This window comes from Panthera pardus, unplaced genomic scaffold (genome assembly GCF_024362965.1).
Source record: "Panthera pardus isolate Hobbes unplaced genomic scaffold, ASM2436296v1 HiC_scaffold_11, whole genome shotgun sequence".
In the NCBI taxonomy this organism is placed as follows: Eukaryota; Metazoa; Chordata; class Mammalia; order Carnivora; family Felidae; genus Panthera; species Panthera pardus.
The window spans coordinates 18,676,679-18,691,938 of record NW_026526666.1 but is presented as its reverse complement, the minus strand read 5'-3'; the positions used below and the strand labels follow the sequence as shown (position 1 = coordinate 18,691,938).

General features: G+C 37.6%; 1 long non-coding RNA gene across 1 annotated transcript; it reads right to left on the bottom strand.

Moving 5' to 3' along the window:
- Positions 1–673: 673 nt before the first annotated feature.
- LOC109271950 (uncharacterized) lies at positions 674–15,260 on the bottom strand. Its single transcript, XR_002082182.2, has 3 exons — positions 15,150–15,260; positions 8,201–8,328; positions 674–1,016 (listed from the first exon to the last, which is right to left on the bottom strand). It is a non-coding gene; the product is annotated as an uncharacterized LOC109271950 (long non-coding RNA).

Sequence of the window (15,260 nt, the reverse complement as noted above, 5' to 3'; positions counted from 1 at the left end):
CATCTGCTTGGTAGTTAGCAGTTACAAACATGCATTTCAAATTTTTGAGAGGATACAATATGCCAAGGAGATTATAAGAATAGTTCCCAATGTTCAGAGTGCACTTCAAAGCCATAGTCCCCAAGACATAAGTATAATCATGAATTCATAAACCTAAATCAAAAGTAAAAGAAAGACTTCCTTGAAGAAGTGAACTTTTTAAGCCAAGTGGCTTGCTCCATGATTTAATATAATGAAGTTTTAACTTCCCCAGAAGTGTTAATCCAGATACAGCAAGTGGTGTTGGCCACAGCTCAAACACCTCCTGGCTCAGCGGAAAGATAATTATGGGCTATCCTATTATCAAGAACTTTGGCCAGAGAGTCTAAAGACCTTTTTGGGGCCACCATTACTTCAGCAGATGGTTCTGCAATAATTAAGAATTAAGGAGAGTTTGTTGGTCATAGCCTCATTTACATTTAGCCCTAACCAGGGAAATAGAGACCTGACAAACAGAAAGAATCCTAAATCATGAAAACCTCAATAGGTCCTTTCTAACTCAACAATGTAAATTCAGGGGAGTCAACCAATGAGAGATCTTATTTTGCCCTGTGAAAAGTTAGGGGCACAATTAGATTTTCTCCTAGCCTGAAATAAATTCTAGATTACCCCCTCTTAGCAATGGCCTGGGAGATATAGATGATGGCATTATCTTTCCAGGCAAATGCCAAAGTACAGGAAAAGAAAACAAGGGGAAAGGGTTTCATCTTTAAAATCTGCAGTTGATCTATTGTCATGGGCAGAATCAGTTTACCTTGATGTCACCTACTTCTCCTCCTTGTCAATGTGATTCAGAGGTCTCCAGTGTCTTATAGTTTCACAACAGTATCAGTGGTTAGGAGAACTTGGTAAGGTCCCTTTTAGCTGAGCTCAAGAACTGTCTTCCTTTGATAATGTTTCCAGAATACCCAGTCACCAGGCTTTAGACTGTGCCCAACAGGTTCCTCTGAGTTGGGATCCAGAAAGTCTTCTATAACCTGTTGACAGGTTTCAGCATAAGACATGGAAGATTTACTGTAGTTGGTCATACTAGCATGAGAAAACAAGGGATCTACAGAAGGCTGTATGCCAACAGACATCAGTCTGCCTGTGACTATATAATGTGGTATGAGTTTATGCTTCCCAAAGGAAAGCTTCTAATAGTAAGACCAAGGGCAATACCTTAAGACAGAGAAGTCCAGTAGTTTTGGCAAGTTTAGAAATGTTCAGTTTGAGGATCCCATTAGTTCTCTCAACCTTGTCTGATGATTGAAATGATATGAACAGTGATAATTCCAAAAAGTTTTCAAGATTTCCATTAAGGCTCATGTGATTTTTCTCCGTGAAGTAGGTGCCTTGATCATCAGAGATCATGGAAGGTATGTTAAGTAGGAAACACATTTTCTAGCAGTTTTCTTAGCTACCATGAGGATATCAGCCTTATAGGAAAAGAAAGCTTCAATCTATGTGGAAAACACACAAAAAAGAACAGGAACATATTGGTAAACTATACTAAGAGACAGTTGAATGAAGTCCAGCTTCAGGTATCCAAAGGGTCCAAAGGGAGGAAGTGTGAATCCTCTTGGAAAAAAACAAGTTTCTCCAGGATTATGAACATGACAGGTCAGACATCATTGGTAGACTATTTTTGCAATTTTATAAAAGTCTTCCCTTCAATGTCTATTAATAATTTGAGACATCTTGAATGCATGAGAGTGGTTAAAAAAATGTAAACACCAAAAAAATGGGGCATGCCAGGGAGCCAGAAAGAACTGTGCAGTCATCTTGGGTTTCCCATAGCCTTAATTTAATTTTTCTATGTTTATTTTTGAGAGAGAGAGAGAGAGAGACAATGTGAGCAGTGGAGGGGCAGTGAGAGAGAGGGAGACACAAGATCTGAAGCAAGCTCCAGGCTCTGAGCTGTCAGCATACAGCCTGACACAGGGTTCAAACTCACGGACCGCAAGATCATGACCTGAGCCGAAGTCGGATGCCCAACCAACTGAGCCACCCAGGCACCCCAACCCCCCATAGCCTTAATTGTTCATTTAATTTACAACTATTGTTACCCATCTTAATTTCTTTGTTTTAGAAGTAGGCTGTTGCCATGGGCAAGGACATCAGGATGGTAAAAGTCTGGCATCAAAGGGTCATTTTCTGCAGAGGCAGAATAGACTTCATCCACATATGCCACAATCTTTATAGATTCTGTTGCTGCTGCCTCTGCATGAAAGTCAGCTAAAGCATTTCCTTGATACTCAAGTTTAGTCCTTTTAATATGAGTCTCATTTTTGATGAGACACTTCAGAAGGTGAAAGAATATTTTCAAGTGGTAACATACCAGGACACATATTTCTAGGAATTTCACATAATTTCTAGAACTCTTATATATTTATACAAAAACAACATAAAAAAAGAATAGTATTAGTTCTTATTTGACAATACTTCCCATATAGTTTAACATATGAAATAAGCCTAGTTTATTAACAAATCCCTTGGAATGTTCCAGGGAAATTTCTAGAAAAATTCCAGTTTCTTCTAGGACTAAAAGACTTCACTTAGAATTTGATTTGGGGAAGTTTGTAAAAATAGCACACAAAAAATTTTTTTAGGTGCTGACCTGAGTAGTATCACAGACCATTATAAAACTTAATTACCTATTAGCAAAATTTAGCTTTTTTTTTTTAATATCCATTTATTTTTGAAAGAGAGAGAGAGAGACAGAGCACAAGCGGGAGAGGGGCAAAGAGAGAGGGAGACACAGAATCCCAAGCAGGCTCCAGGCTCTGAGCCATCAGCACAGAGCCCGACACAGGGCATGAACTCATGAACTGTGAGATCATGACCTGAGGTGAAGTTGGACGCTCAACCAACTGAGCCACCCAAGATCCCCCAAATTTAGCTCTTTTAATATTAAGAAGACTCAGGGGTACCTGGCTTTATCACTTGGTAGTGCATGCAACTATTGATCTTGGGGTCATGAGTTTGAGCCTCATATTGGGGACAGAGATTACTTTAAAAAGAAAAAAGATATATACGTACATACATACACACACACACACACACACACACACACACACACACACATATATGGAAAACTCAGTTTTCCTAGGTAATCAAAGACCTGATAAAGACAGTAGACACAGGAAATTATTTTTTATAAAACACAGAATATTTGTTTTCTAGGCAAATCATTCAAAAGGTAAAGAAATGTTCATAATCTATTAAGAAAAGCAGACCAAAAATCCAGCAACTTTGTCCTTTTAATGGAGAAAACCAAATTCCAATTTTGTAAGTTTACTTCTGATATTAAAACTTACTCATTCCAACCTCCTGACTGATGGGATTTTGGAATGGTGGGGGTCTGTAGCCCATGGCCAGGAATGAATTCTTGAGACATCTTTGGTGCAAAAAAGGTGATTTTATTAAAGCACAAAGACAGAGGACAGGCTCCTGGGCAGAAAGAGCTGCACTGGGGTTATGAAGAGTGACTGGTTATATACTATGTAATTTGAGGGAAGTAAAGGCAAGAGGGAGGCCTCCAGAAGGACTTTCATATGTTAAAGAGAAAAAAAATATATGCTAAAGAGGACTCCTAAAATACCTGAGTCCTTGCTTTTGTGAGGCTAAGGTTGTTTTCCCCCTAATAAGGGATTAACATTATGACAGTAGGGGGTTCCTGGAGAAATATTATACTCTATTTGCCTCAAGTATTTATTTGTCAATGGGCTGCAGGTTATAAAGAAATTTAACTTTACCTGCCATTTCCTTCTTGCCTTTGTTCCCCACATCACTATGGAGGGGAGGGTGATATTGGGGCTACACGTTTCTAGACATTAGGCTATTGATAAGATTGCCTTTTTCTTGTAATTTACTAAGATATTTGAAAATTGTCCTGTATGACTGTGATCTCTATCAGTTAACTGTTTGTTTTCTTTCCTTTCCTTTGTTCTTGGGCAGCCAGGAGTACCTGAGGAATATCACACATATACCATGGGTGGGGGTGGCTATAGGGTGTCAGCTTGCCTTATGGTCCCTTATCACTGACCACATATAAAATTATTTTCCAAAGTTTCCTTTTTCACAAACTTTCTACAATTTTCTTTTTTATATTCAGATTTTGTCTATTTTCTCTTTAAACAACAAGTCTCATTTTAGGACAAAATTACTTTCTTTTTCCTCAACAAAAATTGCATCTCAATTTCTCGTATCTTTTAATATCGAAAATACATCCTACTTTCTTGGTATGATAGGAAAAGATAGGATAAAATAAGCAGAGAGGGAAACTTCCTGAGGTCCCTTGGTGGGGAAAAACACGTATTTTGGAACAATGCTGGGAGTATCTGACCACAGCAAACCCCCTGGGGCATAAGGTTCCTCTTAAGAATGTAACAGACACCACCCCCTTAGGTTTTTCTCAGGAATTTGACAAAAGACCTCACTAAAAATAAGTAGATCATAAAACCTATGATTCACAAAAAACAGGTATGGCCTTAGACCACCCCTTATACAATGGAAATGAGTCAATCAGGAATGGACAACCCAGCACCTAGCTAACCAGTCAATAAGAGTAGAACCTGAGAAGGAATAAGGAGGAAGGGTGTGGGGGTGTGGGGTGGTGGTGACCAGAACCTTATAAAACAAGGACCCCTGCCTATTGTCCATAGGTATGATGACTGAGCATGAGGCAGGCTGAGGGCAAAACACAAGCCAGAACCAACCTTCCCTCAAGGTGGGACATGTGTGATACTCCTTGGACACTCCTGACTACCCAAGAACAAAGGAAAGGGGTTTAAGTGCTTGCCATGATAATGTGGGAAACTAAGGCAAATGAGAAATTAAATTCCCTTACTGCCTACAGCCCATTAACAAGTTCTTGAAACCAGCAGAGTGACCTCCCTCTAGAAGCTCAGTGATGATACTTGCTGGGGGCAAAAGAGAACCTTGGCTTAACATTGTCCCAACCTCACGGATCCTGTAAGTTTACCTCCTTTATCTTAACTGCCCCAAGATATATGCTGGCAATCACACTCCAAGCTTATAGCTCCCCAATATGCATCTGAAGGGTCTTATGACTGAGGTTTTATTAAAATGTTGATGAATGGTGTTTCGCTAGCAATAGCTAGCCCCTCAAGGTCCTGGAAACCTTGTTTCCAAAATTCTTTAGAGACTTACTCTATCCCTGATCTCCTCCCAACCTGAGGGTATATAATGAGTTACCCATCATGACTCCAGTGCAGCTCTTCCTGCTCATGGATCCTGTCCCCATGCTTTAATAAAATCACCCTTTTGCACCAAAGACATCTTAAAGAATTCTTTCTTGGCCATCGGCTCCAGACCCCACAAACCCCCCATCATCCCAAAACTTTTTCAAGTATTCACCTTCGAATGCCCCTCTCTGTAAAGAGAGCTTTCCTACTACTCTTCCTTTCTAATCTTATATTCTAATAAACCTCTGCCTGCTGCTCATTCTGTGTCCACCTCTTCAGTTTTCAAAGCAGTGAAACAACAAATCCCAGGTAATGAGGTAAAAAAATCCTACAACATAAGGAGATATTTCCCTTATTATTTCTAGTTGTTTTAATCACATATTAATTAGAATTCTTAACTCTTAGAAACCTTAATTTCTAGTGAAAACTAGAAGTAGGCAATTGTGAACCTTTATACCAGCATTCTTTACATTGGAAAATTTATGAATACATTTCATAATTTCCAGAAGCATGTGCCTTTTCCAATGTAGCATTAACACATCCGAATATCTTAGTTTCTCTGTTATAAAAAGCCAAAAGTAGAGAAATCTATGTTTAGTAATTAACGTTTTATTATTTTATTAGGAAATGATCCCAATATTCAACAAATTTAATTCATCCCTTAGCAAAACTTTAACGTTTTGAGTTACCAAGAAGATTTGGGGAAATAATTTTTAAAGTCTACCCAAAACGTTATCTGTTCAATCTGCTCGTTTTTAACAATTATGTTTAGATTATGTATAAAAACTTCATAAGACACCAGATAAAATCAACTATAATTCTAAATTATTTTTGCTAACAAATTGAAAATGATATTACATGAATTTAACTAGTAAATAAATTTAACTAGTAGAATAAAATTTGTTTATCAGAATTATATTCAATGTTGATAACTCTAAAGACATGCCTCTTTTAATTAAACCAGTGAATTTATTGAGCTAACTTTAATTTACTGAAGATTATCCCAGAATACAATGATGTAGAGAATAAAGGTAAAAGAAATATAGATAAAATTAAATCTCCTTAGGATTTATAGCCCATTGACAAGTACTCGGGACAGCCAGAGTGACCTTCCTCAAGGAGCTTAGCTGCCTCAATGATGATAAAACTTTGCTAGAGGCAAAAGACAACCTAATCTTAATATTAACAATATTAACCAGACAGCCAAGATCCTGTAAGTCTTCTTTAACAAATGAAAATCCTTTTGGAAACTTCCTTTGTCTGTACTTCCCCCAACTCCAAAGTATAAAATCAGCCATTTCTCACAAGTCCAGTGCAGCTCTTTCTGCACAGGGGTCTTGTCCCAGTGTTACAATAAAAACACCCTTTTGCACTTTTCAAGAATTCTTTCTTGGCCATTGACTCACGGACCCTAGTTCAAACCATACCAACAAGAACCTGAAAAACATTTGGGTTAGTTTCTATTACATTTCTGAGAACTTTTATGTACACTAATTTACGTAAGTGCTAGTTTGTTTAAGCCAATTAAACAGAGCTTTAGCAAATTAATTTTGGCAATACCATCTGGAGGTAGAAAATATCACACATCTACAAGACAGATACAGACACATATGAACTGTATGTTCAGATATACAGAGACCTTATAGCTTCCGTTTTAAAATTACTGCCATGAGGTGTGCCTGGTGGCTCAGTCCATTAAGCATCCAACTCTTGATTTAGACTCAGGTCATGATTTCATGGTTTGTGGGTTCGAGCCCCATGTTAGACTCTGAGCAAACAGCATGGGATCACCTTGGGATTTTCTCTTTCTTTCTTTCTTTCTCTCTCTCTCTCTCTCTCTCTCTCTCTCTCTCTCTCTCTCCCCCTCCCCTGTTCACATTCTCTCTCAAAATAAATAAACTTTTAAAAGAGAGATAGCTGTTTAATAGCCTCTTCAGAGTAGATATAAGTCTTATAATCTTTGTTTTAGGTACATTTTCTCTATTTTTTTATTAGACATTTGCAATGAATCTTCCACTGAAACTATTTTAGAAGTTTGAAAACTTTTGGAGACTTCTGCATGCAAATTAAAATAAGTATCCCATCCTATTTAATTTGGGGACTATTAATTTCAAGTATTCTTCTTAAGTGATCTTATCTAATTATAATGTTTCCCATAATGGCCATTGTAATTTTAGGTTGTTTTTAGTAAAACTGTTCATCTTGCTAGATATCTGCAACTTTCAGGACTATAGCTCTTAGATATAGAATAAGCAGGTGTGTGCTCAACTCTCTAGATCTAAAGAATCCTATTTCTTTAAGCTAGGCCTTTTAGTTAGGATTCTTGGAGGCAAACTCACACCTAAGAGGGATGTGCCATGGGGTTGGTTTTGGGGAGGTATTTTACAGTGTACCTCATTGTACAGATATTTTCTTGAAGCTGGCAAGTAACCTAGTGTCAGTCTAACTTATTCCATAACCAAGTTATCCTACCATGGGAGTCTTCTTGAGATGGCAAATACTCCAAAAGCCTTTAAATGCTCAACCTATGTCTATCAATGTTTGCATCTTTATTTTTGGCTTCCAATATTCCCATTAGCTACTAATTTCTATTTAAAACACCAAGTCTCACACTAAATGCAATCCAGCTTAAATCAGACCCAGTCTAATCCCGGACTCATTCTAGTTCTTAAATCAGACCCTGATTCTGAACTCAGTCTGGTTCTTAAGTCCAACCCAGTCCAACTCTAGCTGGTAACTACCAATATTTCCCAATACAGACCAAACTAGAAAACTCCAGTAAACAGGGACTGCAGACTGGAACTGGAGAAGGGATTCATATATCGCATTGTGGACTGAACCAAGGGTTGACTGACGATCTGTTACAGCTACTTTTAAGTCCAGAATGACTTATTAACTCTGGACAAAAAAAAGGCCAATTAGGTCACAGTTCAAACGTAAAGAGAGCAGAGCTGAAACTGAGAGGAACTCACCAATGGCATTTGGAAACAGCGAGAAAGACAGTGAATTCAACAAGGTTCATAGAGCACCATGCTTCTGTTTCTCATTGTCCCTGAATTTTGATGGAGGTTTGCTTTGGATCCCACTGCTGCCACCAAATCTGTTAAAGAACAAAATTCAACTGAATAAATTTGAAGATCTAATTGGCTTTAGTAATTCATGAATCAGACAGCATCCCATCTAGAAGGTGGAGGGGAGCTCCAAGGAATTGCACAAAATAAAAGGTTTTTATAGGAAGGAAGATGGAACAAGAAATTATTAGCAAAAGAAAAGAAAGAACTGTTCCAGGAAATGTTGCTTTCCCTTATAGGGAATGGTAGAAAGTCTTTACTAAGTAGACCACCTCATCTTCCTTTGGGGGCTGGAGAGGGCCCATTTGACAGATGCTTAACAGAAAATTCCTGATGGACCAGTTAAGATTATATTTCTTGGGGAGGTTGAAACTATAATTAAGTTATATATTAATTCTTATTTCAATGACTTGGCCTAAGTGATGCCATTTTGGGCCTGCAGTTTTGTTAACAAAACTGAAGAAAATATAGGAGAAAAAAAGTGGAGACAACAAATATAAATCCTATTTTTAGAAGTTTTGCTATAAACAGAAAGAGATGGCAGCTGGAGAGGGAAGTGGAAACAAAAGTTTTTTTTTTTTTTAATTTGTATATTTGCTGATGTGAAATGTTGGGGTTCAGTAGTGAATGTTCAAGAAAGAATTCTTGAAATGTCTTTGGTACAAAAATAAAGATGGTTTTATTAAAGCACAGGGACAGATTCCTGAAAGAGTTGCACTACAATTGTGAGGAGTGACTAATTATACACTTTCAAGTTGGGAGGGGGTTAGGGATAGCATAAGTCTCCGAGGAATTTGCAAGCAAGGTTTCTAGGACCTTGAGGGGTCATTTACTACTGTCTAGTAAAACCTTAGTCATGAGATCCTGCAGATGTATTTCAGTGGGCCATATGTTTGGAGGGCTATTGCTAACATATATCCTCTGCAGGAGGAGGAGGTGAGGGTAAGAGATAAAGGAAGTTTCCAAAGGGATTTTTATATGTTAAAGAAGACTTATAGGATCCTGGAGGTCAAGCTAATGTCAAGCTAAGGTTGCTTTTGCTTTTTGCCTCTAGCAAAGTATTAAAGGTAAGGCACTTGAGTTACTAAAGAAAGATCACCCTACCTGTCCCAAGTACTTGTTAATGGGCTGTAAGTTGTAAGAAATTTTTTTTTTCTATATTTCTTTAGCCTTTGTTCTCCAAATCATTTACTTTGCTTTTTTTTAATTTTTTTTTTAATTTTTATTTTTTGAGAGACAAAGAGAAACAGAGCATGAGCAGAGGAGGGGCAGAGAAAGAGGGAGACACAGAATCCAAAGCAGGCTACAGGCTCTGAGATATAAGCACAGAGCCTGATGTGGGGCTTGAACCCATGAAGCATGTGATCACAACCTGAGTTGAAGCTGGATGCTCAACTGACTCAGCCACCCAGGTGCCCCTGCTTTGCTTTTTCAAAAAGCAAAATGATAATAGCATACATACTGAATGAGAATGGTTCAGAGTACCCAAGAAGGCAGGGGATCCACTTCTGAGGTGAGAGTTTGGCTTAACCAAAGAGAACAAATATAATTATGATTGATGGGTATGGGAGTCCTGAATTTTTTTCAATGAGATTAACAAACAAGGTTGTAATATAACAGTAAAAGTGGAAAGGAAGTTCAAAGTTAGGGGACAGAGGGAAAAATAAGGAATTGAAAATTTATTAGAATCAGGTTAGAGAAAAAGTGAGCTAGAACAATAAGAGAAATGGTATGTTTTGAAAACCAAGGGAAGCTGATGCTTCAAAAAGAAAGCTGTCAAATGTTTCAAGTGCTGTGAAAAGTTAAAATGACACTGAAAAAGTCCACTAGATTTAGAGATTTGGAGGTATCTGTTGACCCTAGTGAGAATTACTCTAAGGACTAATGGAATCAGAAGTCAGATAGAAATGCATTTTTGAGTGAGTAGAAGGTAAGTGAATAAGGATAATTTATGTTTCTCTCTAGATGTTTGGCTATGAAGGAAGAGGAGACTTTTTAACAAAAAAATTGGGAAAGAATTCATGAAACTCAATAGCAAAAGAATATACAATAATTCAATTAAACATGAGCAGAAAATCTAAGTAGACGTATCTCTAAAGAAGACATACTGATGGCTAATGGATACACAAATGGATGCTCAACATCAGTAATCCTCAGGGAAATGCAAATCAAAACCACAACGAAATACCAACTCATGCCTATTAGAATGGCTATTATCAAAAAGAAAGAAAGAAAGAAAGAAAGAAAGAAAGAAAGAAAGAAATAACAAGTGTTGGCAAGGATGTGGAGAAAAAGGGAATCCCTGTGCACTATAGGCAGAAATGTAAACTGGTATAGCCATTATGTAAAACAGTATGGGGCCTCCTCAAAAAATAAAAGAACTACCATATGATCAGCAATTCCACTTGTGGGTCTCAGCTGAATAAAACTAACTCAGAAAGATATATGTATCCCCACATTTACTACAGCATTATTTACAATAGTCAAGATATAGGCTAAACAACCTACACATCCCTTAATGAGTGAATGGATGAAGAAAATGTGATATGTAATGAAATATTATGAAATATTTATCAGAAATAAAAATGAAGGAAATCTTGACTTTTGTGGCGAAGTGGATGGATCTCAAGGTCATTTTGCTAAGTGAAATAAGTCAGACAAAGAAAAATGACATCTGATCTCACTTACATGGGACTCAAAAACAAAACAAAACAAAACCAAGCTCAGAGATACAAAAAGTGGTTGTCATAGGCCGGGGGGGGGGGGGGGGGTGTGGGGGGAAGATGGGAGAAATGGGTGAAGGATGTCAAAAGATATAAAGTTCTAGTTATAAAATAAATACTGGAGATGTAATGTACAGCATGGTAACTAGAGTTAATAATATTGTATTGTATATTTGAAAGTTGCTAAGAGTAGATCTCAAAAGTTCTTGATCATAAGAAAAAAAAATTTGTAACTATGTAAGATGATGGATGTAAACTAGACTTACTGTGGTGACCATTTTGTAATGTATACAGACATCATATCATTATGTTGTATACCTAAAACTAATATAATATTCTATGTCAATTATATTTTAATTTAAAAAAAAGTCTGAAAAAAAAGAGTAAATTCCTTTCTCAGGTTAGCTCTCCACAGCCTTCCAAAAATAGCAGAAATAGGCCCCAGCAGTGCTCCTAGCTTCATGGGAAAAAATAGGGAGCTTGAAAATGGAAAGGAATGCAGATAAACTAGGGACAGAAACCAAAGTAAGGGCCAAGGAGCAGGGAAAGCTATTCTTCTCTCAGAAGGTACTCAGTGATAGAGGGGGAATTGATGAATATGAGCCCCTAAAAACCACATTAGCAGAGGCTTCCATCCACAGAAAGATAGAACCAGAGAGAATCAGAGTGAGATAAAGAACCAACATTTGGTCAATGAAGTAAGATACTCCCAACCTCTAACATTCCCTCCTTCCTTGCAATGAAGAAAATCAAAACCAAAAAGAAGTTAGAGCCACAATTCTCAAACTGTACGCTGAGGTGCCCCAGGTGCCCCGGCCACCTCACAGGAGTGCTATGGAATAATTTATTTTGATTTTTAATTAATCAATTAATTAATTAATTATTGTTTTAAGCAATCTCCACATGCAACGTGGGGTTTGAACTAATGACCCCAAATCAAGACTGAGCCAGCCAGATGCCCCTGCTATGGAATATTTTAAATATTTGAGGGAAACAGCAACACTCAATATCTGCCAGACACTACATGAATCACCAGCTTGAAATATTTTTGAATTTAAAAATGTTTGGTGGGGTGCCCATTGTCTCAGTCAGTCAATTCAAGCCCCATGTTGGGTGTGGAGCCTACTTAAAAATAAATAAATAAATAAACAAACAAATAAATGAATAAAAAATCTTTGCAAAGCTGGGTTTTTGGTTTTTTTTACCCCTGTTGCTTTGAGAAAAAACAAGTGCCTCTTGAAAGTCAAGGTGGAACAGGAAGCAAGGAGGCACCAAGGGATGTTATGAAAAAATTATTGAGACAATAAAAGCAACATGAGTTGAGAAAATTTGGGAACCTCTGCAGTATAACAAGAAAAGAAAATGAGAAATGTGCAACTCAGAACAGAGCACATCCACTTCTACTCAAACATGGGAGAAATAAAAGCAAATTATATCTTCCTCCTATCTCTCAGGTTAAGGCTAATATGAAAAGAGGGTAAAAAGTGAGGCCTGAATGTAATTTAGAGTTGACATTTCAAGACCACTGGGACTATTAACTGAAAGTGACTAAGAAATTATGAAATCTGTCTGAGCTATTGGCAAGAGAAGGATAAGACAGATTTAAGTGAGTGCAGATAAAAGTAATTAAATTAAATGGTAAACTATCCCAATAAGTTGTGATACTCAATTATAATATATAAGGACCATTAAATTTATGTTGATGGCCGATGGAGCAATTTTTGACCATAAGAAGCAGTTATAAATATTAAGGTTAATCCATTCCTGAATTCATTCCTTGAACAGATATTTATACATTATACACTCATCATTTAACTAATGGTACGAGACACAGCAAAAGTTTGCAAAAGACAGTGTTTAAAGCAGCATGCCTTCTCTAATAAGTTTATCCCTCTACCCTGTCTCTATTTTTTTTTTTTCTCCAAAGCACATATAACTCTCCAAAGGAACTTATTTACTTATCTACATGTTGTGGTCTATCTTTACTACTAGAATATAAGTGCCAAAAGAAAAAAGAATTATCTTGTTCTTTCTCCTCTCCTCCATTTCCCAACATTGGCATGCTCCATAGATCAATACTGGGCCCCCTTCCCCTGGCCTACACTATCTCTCATCCCTTGGATAGAAACATTATGTGTGTTGATGCTATATGTGCATCTCCGGTTGATATTTCTCTAGAATACCATATTTACACATCCAATTTCCTACTTGAAACATGGATACTGAATAGGTACTTGAAATTTAACATGTATTCCTCCATTTCCCACCCTTCCCTGCAGTCCCTAATCTAGTTAACATTTTAGTCGCTCTTCTCATGCTCAGTAAATGGCACCATCATCCACCTAGATGGTGAACAGTTTAGCGCTCAAGCTGAAAACTCAGAACTATCCTTAATCACTCTTTTTTATCTAAAAGTCTATCAATTCTACTTCCAAAATATGTTTCAATTCCAATTTCTTCTCTCTATATCTACTGTTACCAAACTATTTCAAGCAATGTCTTGTGCCTGGGCTACTATAGTAGCTTCTACTGGCTTCTACTATATTTTTCACACTGCAACCAAAGAGAAATTTTCATATCCAAAATTTAATCATTATACATAGACACACACACACCCATACTAGAAAAATCAGTCAGTTTACAATTAGTCTCCATATAATCAAGACTCCAAAGAAACATACTGGAGCATCAAAGTCTGACTCTACATAACTGACATTTGGGGGTTTTCCCATGTTTTCCTAGTTTTTATTAAAATCTGTCCCTTCCTGGGAAAAAATATTTACAGAGAGGGATGGAGACAAACCACAAGAAACTCTTAAATACAGAGAACAAACTGAGGGTGGAGGTGGGGTGGAGGAGAGGTGAAAATGGGTGATGGGCCTTGAAGGGGGGCCTTTGTTGGGATGAGCACTGGGTGTTGTATGTAAGCCAGTTTGACAATAAATTATGTTTAAAAAAATCAGAAAATCGTCGAGTACTACCAAATACTAATACTAAATTAGAGCCTCCTGAATTGCTCATAGTGCTTAATACAACTATAGAATTTAGACGTCCAAGCTTTATTATGATAATAAACATCAGGGATTTCATGTTAAAAAAAAAAAAAAAAAAGTCCCTTTCCTGCTTCTCCAACAATGCTCCATGAAAGCAGAAGTTTAGTATATTGCTTGCTGTTATATCTTTAATACCTAATTAAGTAGGAAATAAAAAGTAGGCTCCATAGGCCCCTAGACTATAGCCGCACCTGTACAGAATGTAGCCGACTGTAACCAATACCTCTCTCTAGAATCCTCAAGGGATTCTAGAGAGAAATTTTCATATCCAAAATTTAATCATTATACACAGACACACACACCCCTACTAGAAAAATCAGTGAGGAAGATTTCTGATTGATTTCTTGGGATGATCTCTCCCTCACTACATTCAGAAACTAGGCAGGATAGTGGATCAAAGTGTAACGCCAGTCACGCTAACAGGGTCGAATCTCAGCTTTGCCATTTATTAAACATCAATGCCCTCATTGTATATCAATGCCCCCTGTACATCAACGTCCTCACTTATAAAATCGAAATGAGTACCTACCCCCTTAGGGTTGTTATGAGGATTAAACGTGAAGATCTATCGCTTTATCTATATAATCATTTATTTACATTTATTAGAGTATATCTCCCTAGAGGCCACCAATTCCGTGAAATAAACAGTGGCCAGAGCCTATGAGGCTGCTATATGCACGATGATTCAAGAAAACAAAACACATTTCTTTGTTAACTTTTTGTTCCTTAAACTGAGTTCTAAGGGCACTTACTGAAGGAAGAACATGCTATCTTTAGGTTTTACTCTTCCAAGACTGTAAGCAACCCCCCCCCCCCCCCCCGCCGGCCAGCCAGTCAATACGCTTTCGCGATTGGCCAGGAAATAGGAATCCAGTGAGCTCAGCTCCCGCCCAGGCCAGCGCCGCGTCCAGTCTTGCTCCCCGCCTGCGCTGTCGCGGCAGTGGCTCTTTCATTCCCTGGGTTTACGTTCTTTCCCCTTCACGCGACTGGGACCCCTCATTCCTTATTTGATACATTTTTAAATCCTCACGCTTCTCTAGGGCAAAGGTTTTTTTTTTTTTTTTTTTTTAATACCTTCAGCAGCTACCTGTAATTTAAAACCACTTTGCTTTCCCTTCGTTTGGAACCTAGTTCTTCATTTTCAGAAACCGGTTTCCGAAGAGACAACCGTCGCGGATGCAAGTC